Source organism: Lacerta agilis, chromosome 11, assembly GCF_009819535.1.
Source record: "Lacerta agilis isolate rLacAgi1 chromosome 11, rLacAgi1.pri, whole genome shotgun sequence".
NCBI lineage: Eukaryota > Metazoa > Chordata > Lepidosauria > Squamata > Lacertidae > Lacerta > Lacerta agilis.
Genome location: NC_046322.1, coordinates 34,606,670 through 34,614,314, shown reverse-complemented (window position 1 = coordinate 34,614,314; position 7,645 = coordinate 34,606,670).

The following is a 7,645-nucleotide window of genomic DNA, read 5'->3' as shown; positions in this document are numbered from 1 at the left end:
TATTCCTATGGAACTAGGATTCATTAAATCACTTCACAAAGATGAAAGTCCTATGTTTGAACATCCTGAGTTATATCAGTCAGCAATTGGGAGTTTAATGTTTCTGAGTCAATGGTCAAGACCTGATATAAGTTACACAGTGGGAATACTTAGCAGGCAGGTATCAAAGCCATCGCTTAATGCCTGGAAAGCAGTGAAATTTTTGCTAAGGTATTTGAAACAAACAATTGGCCATGTGTTAAAACTTAGTTCTGCAGGAGATGAACTGTTACATTGTTATTCAGATAGTGACTGGGGAAATTTACCGGATAGAAAATCTGTTACAGGTTTGGTCATTATGTTTGGAGGGGCTTTAATTGGCTGGAAGTCAAGAAAACAGAGTATAGTGAGTGTTTCTTCGACAGAATCAGAATTCGCGTCGTTAAGTGCGTTATGTTCCGAATTGACGTATTTCAAGCAATTGTTAACAGATCTGAATGTAAACTGTGAAAAGCCAATACAAGTTTGCATTGATAATCAAGCGTGCATTGCCTTGAGTAATACTGAAAGTTTTAAATCACGTTCAAAACATGTGTCAGTGAAATATCAAAATGTAAGATGCAGTGTACAGAACAATTTAATTTCATGTATCTATGTACCAAGTGATCAGAATGTTGCAGATGTGTTAACAAAGCCATTGAACAAAGTGAAGAACAAACAAATGTGTAAAAGTTTGGGTTTGCTTGATGAAGTGAGTTAAAAGAACTCTGTATATGCACAGGAGTTAATTGCTACGATAAACAGCTGTGAGGGGGTGTTAGAGATTTCAGTGACCTACTGCAGAAAGGAAATGCAGCTGTTATCTATAAGCAATTAGTAGTTGGCAGAAAGCCCAGATTGCTCTCTCTCTGACCATTAGCAAGCACCTGTGATTGGTCAGTGGAGTACTTAAAGAACTCAGCGTTCACTGAGAGGGTGTGGTAGGTGCTGGTGTATGGCGTTAGGTTGATGAGAGAGAGAGAGAGACAGAGAGAGGAAAAGATTTTATGTTTTGTTTCTTTTATTTTGTAAAGTCTGTAAATAGTAACTTATGGATGCTAGTTGCTTCAATCAATAAATACTGCATATAGTTATCCAGTGAGTTGCTGAGTTCCTGCGTTGAGCTGTCTAGTCAATTTCACAACAGCCAGAAGCTTCCAGAAAGGCTGCGTCTAACTCTGCTGTGTCCAGGAATACATTATACTCCTGACACTAAATCCCAAAGGTTATGATTGTCTTAAGAAGATCATCAGCTTCTTATAGCAAAATTCCAGCTTAAACTGAAGAAAGTAGGAAAAACCACTGGGCCAGTAAGATTCAATCTAAATCAAATTCCTTATGAATACACAGTTGAAGTGAAGAACAGGTTCAAGAATTTAGATTTGGTGGATAGAGTACCTGAAGAACTGTGGATGGAGGCTCGTAACATTATACAGGAGACAGCAACGAAAACTATCCCAATGAAAAGAAATGCAAGAAAGCAAAGTGGCTGACCAATGAGGCCTTACAAATAGCGGGGGAGAGAAGACAAGCAAAATGCGAAGGAGATCGTGAAAGATACAGGAAATTGAATGCAGATTTCCAAAGAATAGCAAGGAGAGACAAGAGGGCCTTTCTAAACGAGCAATGCAAAGAAATAGAGGAAAATAACAGAATGGGAAAAACCAGAGATTTATTCAAGAAAATTGGAGATATGAAAGGAACATTTCGTACAAAGATTACCACAATTAAGGACAAAAGTGGAAAGGACCTAACAGAAGCAGAAGACATCAAGAAGAGGTGGCAAGAATACACAGAGGAATTATACCAGAAAGATATGGAGGTCTCATACACCCCAGGAAATGTGGTTGCTGACCTTGAGCCAGACATCCTGGAGAGTGAAGTCAAATGGGCCTTAGAAAGCCTTGCTAACAACAAGGCCAGTGGAAGTGATGATATTCCAGCTGAACTATTTAAAATTTTAAAAGAGGATGCTGTTAAGGTGCTGCACTCAATATGCCAGCAAGTTTGGAAAACTCAGCAGTGGCCAGAGGATTGGAGAAGATCAGTCTACATCCCAATCCCAAAGAAGGGCAGTGCCAAAGAATGCTCCAACTACCGCACAATTGCACTCATTTCACACGCTAGCAAGGTTATGCTTAAAATTCTACAAGGCAGGCTTAAGCAGTATGTGGACCGAGAACTCCCAGAAGTGCAAGCTGGATTTCGAAGGGGCAGAGGAACCAGAGACCAAATTGCAAACATGCGCTGGATTATGGAGAAAGCCAGAGAGTTCCAGAAAAACATCTACTTCTGCTTCATTGATTATGCAAAAGCATTTGACTGTGTCGACCACAGCAAACTATGGCAAGTTCTTAAAGAAATGGGAGTGCCGGATCACCTCATTTGCCTCCTGAGAAATCTCTATGTGGGACAAGAAGCTACAGTTAGAACTGGATATGGAACAACTGATTGGTTCGAAATTGGGAAAGGAGTACGACAAGGCTGTATATTGTCTCCCTGCTTATTTAACTTATATGCAGAATACATCATGCGAAAGGCTGGACTGGATGAATCCCCAACTGGAATTAAGATTGCCGGAAAAAATATCAACAACCTCAGATATGCTGATGATACTACCTTGATGGCAGAAAGTGAGGAAGAATTGAAGAACCTTTTAATGAGGGTGAAAGAAGAGAGCGCAAAATATGGTCTGAAGCTCAACATCAAAAAAACTAAGATCATGGCCACTGGTCCCATCACCTCCTGGCAAATAGAAGGGGAAGAAATGGAGGCAGTGAGAGATTTCACTTTCTTGGGTTCCATGATCACTGCAGATGGTGACAGCAGTCACGAAATCAGAAGACGCCTGCTTCTTGGGAGAAAAGCAATGACAAACCTAGACAGCATCTTAAAAAGCAAAGACATCACCTTGCCGACAAAAGTCCGTATAGTTAAAGCTATGGTTTTCCCAGTAGTAATGTACGGAAGTGAGAGCTGGACCATAAAGAAGGCTGATCGCCGTAGAATTGATGCTTTTGAATTATGGTGCTGGAGGAGACTCTTGAGAGTCCCGTGGACTGCAAGAAGATCAAACCTATCCATTCTCAAAGAAATCAGCCCTGAGTACTCACTAGAAGGACAGATCCTGAAGTTGAGGCTCCAGTACTTTGGCCACCTCATGAGAAGAGAAGAATCCCTAGAAAAGACCCTGATGTTGGGAAAGATGGAGGGCACAAGGAGAAGGGGACGACAGAGGATGAGATGGTTGGACAGTGTTCTTGAAGCTACTAACATGAGTTTGGCCAAACTGCGAGAGGCAGTGAAGGATAGGCGTGCCTGGCGTGCTCTGGTCCATGGGGTCACGAAGAGTCGGACACGACTGAACGACTGAACAACAACAAGGATGATAGATGTAGTACAGTATAGATGTGCATAGATATATAAAGATAGTTAAGGATAGAGAAGTGTAAACAGTTTAATTTAGTTCAGGTGTAATAAGGTAGAGGTACAGCTGTCATAAATGAGTTTTGCAAGTGATGATTGTGAGGGATCCCACTCCCTCACCCTTTTCGATTCTTCCCCAACCGTGACTCTCCCTAGCTTTCACTGTCCACTAGGATGAATCCTTCATTGGTTATATGGGAGTGTCTCTGGGGTACCTCAGTGCTTTACGTTCTTAAAGTGAAACTCCTGCCACCTTGGGATCTCCCGCCCTGGGTTCCCAAACTGCTGCAGCTTGCCCTTTCGTTCTGGCAACTGCGTGGCACCTTTGGCTTCCCTGCCCAGTCCTCTGTGTGTTAGGTAAATAAGCCACCCGTCCCTTTTACCTTTTAGGAAACCTCTCGTGCTTTTCCCCTCAACCACACCTCTAGAGGTACTGACGCACTGCCACAGTCAGCGAACGTTTAAACACTTTTAACTTTATTAAGGTAACTTGAAAACATGGATATCTTGAGTCAGTACTGGTACAAATCTTCTTATATAATTCAGCTCAGTTACAATCTTTCCTGCATCCCGTTAGCAATGGTAAATGACCTTTCCTCCCATTCCCCAAAGCCTAACCTCGCAGTTTCTCTTTCTAAACCTCCACACCCAACTGCCAAACCCCCAACTGCCTTTCTAGGTTGTTCCCCCTCCTTTTAGAATGCCCAGTAGCTCCGCCTCCCAGGGAACACCTTCCTAACATGGGAGTGATAGGTTAACCCATGATGAACCAGGCCTTATTCCGCCACATTCGTCCCACCCCCAAAGTCATTGCATAGGCATAGTTATACATTTTAAACAATGCCGAAGCAATGTATTGGAGCTTAATCAAAACCACCAACCTAGTATTTCCCTTTGTACACAAATTCTATGTTCTAACATCACTTAACAAATACTTTACCTTTTCCTCTATCTTATTTCCACCATAACAACTAATTTGGCACTTATACACATTTCTAATTTAGTATAACATTTGCTATCTTACGATATTTTTTTTTTTCATTCTAGCATTCAGTCCTTAAAACATCTTGATAATGCATCAGCTATGACATTATCCTTCCCTTTTACATGTTTAATGTCAAAGTTGTAATCTTGCAAATGCATACTCCATCGAATTAATTTATTATTGGTGCCTTTTACTTGGTTTAACCACCTCAAAGGAGAGTGATCTGTACACAGGGTGAATTTTCTTCCCCACAAGTAAGGCTTTAGTTTTCCAATCGACCACACTATTGCTAAACACTCCCGCTCTAACCTGTTTTTTTTTTGTGACAGGTCCAGGCCATTCATTAATTGCTTTGACCTTGCTGTGGTCAGGTCTGATGACCCCACTTCCTAAAATGTGTCCCAAATACCATACTTGCCTCATGCCAATTTGACCATTAACCTTCAATATTACCTGGTTTCTGTCAAAATATGGTTTCAACATATTGACATGAAAATTTTTACATCGTCTCTCTTCAACATTTAACTCAACTAGATAGTTCACCGCTGATAGTTTTTCTATCACTCTAAAGGGTCCATCCCAGGAAACCTCGAGCTTCCGCTGTCGTCTGGGCCTCAACACCAGGACTTGGTCACCAGTTTGTAAATTCCGATCTCTGGCGTGTGCATCGTACCATCTTTTCTGTTGTGCTCTTTTTAAATTACAGGATGATAGTTCCTTAAGTTCCTGTAAATCACTTTGTAGATCCTGAAGATAGGTTAAGACGTCCGCATTCCCAATGGGTTCCTTTCCATTCCCATTCCGGGCCAATAAAACCACGCTTTTATTCTGTCTCTGGTTTTATTAATGCCTAGATAAGCAGCCATGGGTGACTCCAGTGCCAACTGTAAAACTTGTAGTCGGTATTTCCGGGGCAAAACCAACTTTTTTTTTTTTTTCATTTTCCATTTGGCTGCACCTTTTCTCCTTTTGGCTAGTTTCATTTTCCACTTGGCTGCACCTTTTCTCCTTTTGGCTAGTTTCATTTTCCACTTGGCTGCACCTTTTCTCCTTTTGGGCTATTCTAGGACATCTCCCTTCTATTGCAGTAAACAGGCAGGGCTTCTCTAAAGTCACTTCAGAGTCAGGACCCTGCACCTCATCCCACAAGTCTCTCAGAGATTCATCCTCCTTCTGTTCTACTAAAAACTGGGTGCTAGATTCCTGTGCATTTGGTAGCGTAATCAGTACTTCCTCTCCCATAGGCTCTGTGTTTGGTGCATTAATGGCAGGATTTGAACCCACAAGGGCTTTTGATTCCGCTCTTGTGATAGCATGTATTTGAGGTCTCCGGTTGGCTAGGTCGTTGCCTATCAGGACAGGAACCTCCAGATCATCCCAAAGACCCACTGTCCACTTGCCATTGAAATCTTGATACTGAATATTCACTTCTGCTACCTGCACCTCAAACTCCGGTCCCCATATACCTTTTATGCTGTAAGATTGGTTTGAGAGATATTGTTCCTTAGGAATACAACTAGGTCTCATCAGAGTAACTTCCGACTCAGAGTCCTGTAGTCCCACTAACTCTTGTCCATTTACTCTGACAGTCTCCATAAATTCCTTATTAACCTCTTCCTCAGCTCTCCAGACCTGCATAACTTTTGCAGAAGCCTCTGTTTGACTATACGTTGGCTCCTGGACTGGTGTCTGCGGAAGGTTTTTAATATCTGTCTGAAGTAACAGTTTTACTGGCTTCGCAACAGCAGCTGCAGTTTGTGCTTTGACCACTAGAGGACATTTATTTTGTATGTGACTCTCACTTTCACAAAAGAAGCACGTAATTTTCTTTTGAGGAGACTTATCAGACTCGGATTGTCTGACAGGATTGGGTTCTTGTTTTTCCTTTCTTTCCCCAACTTGCCACAGTTTATTTTTCTGTGAAGGCTTAAAGAATGTGACTTCTTTACTATCTTGGCTCTGAGATAATTTTGCTCTTAGCCGTATCTCCTCCAGCCTCAGTCTTCCCAACTGCACTTCTCTCTCCATAGCAAATCTCTCCCGTTCTGCCTCAACCTTGGCTAATTGTATTCTTTCAGATTGCATTCTCTCCTCAGCAGCTATCTTAGCCTTTTCTGCCTCAACCTTGGCCAATTGCATTCTTTCCTCAGCAGCTATCTTAGTCTGCTCCTTTTCTTTCTCAGCTTCTAATTTATTTTTCTCTTTTTCAGCTTCAATTCTGGCCATCTCTAGTTTCATTTTCATCATCTCTAACTCTACATTTGGGTTCTCTCTGGATTCTGCCTCATCGGGTCTCTCATCACCCTTAGCTTCCCTAGCTTTCCTCAGGTGAGCCATTTTTCTGACAGAAAAAATACAGTTGTCTGATTCTCAACTAAACAGGCGTGTGGGTGTTGTTTACGGATCACGACGCTGCCACCAATAAATGTGAGGGATCCCACTCCCTCACCCTTTTCGATTCTTCCCCAACCGTGACTCTCCCTAGCTTTCACTGTCCACTAGGATGAATCCTTCATTGGTTATATGGGAGTGTCTCTGGGGTACCTCAGTGCTTTACGTTCTTAAAGTGAAACTCCTGCCACCTTGGGATCTCCCGCCCTGGGTTCCCAAACTGCTGCAGCTTGCCCTTTCGTTCTGGCAACTGCGTGGCACCTTTGGCTTCCCTGCCCAGTCCTCTGTGTGTTAGGTAAATAAGCCACCCGTCCCTTTTACCTTTTAGGAAACCTCTCGTGCTTTTCCCCTCAACCACACCTCTAGAGGTACTGACGCACTGCCACAGTCAGCGAACGTTTAAACACTTTTAACTTTATTAAGGTAACTTGAAAACATGGATATCTTGAGTCAGTACTGGTACAAATCTTCTTATATAATTCAGCTCAGTTACAATCTTTCCTGCATCCCGTTAGCAATGGTAAATGACCTTTCCTCCCATTCCCCAAAGCCTAACCTCGCAGTTTCTCTTTCTAAACCTCCACACCCAACTGCCAAACCCCCAACTGCCTTTCTAGGTTGTTCCCCCTCCTTTTAGAATGCCCAGTAGCTCCGCCTCCCAGGGAACACCTTCCTAACATGGGAGTGATAGGTTAACCCATGATGAACCAGGCCTTATTCCGCCACAATGATGTGTAACAATAATAAGTAAAATTGTTTGTCCATTTTATCAGTAATACAGTGGTACCTCGACTTATGAATTACTTGACGTATGAATTTTTTGAC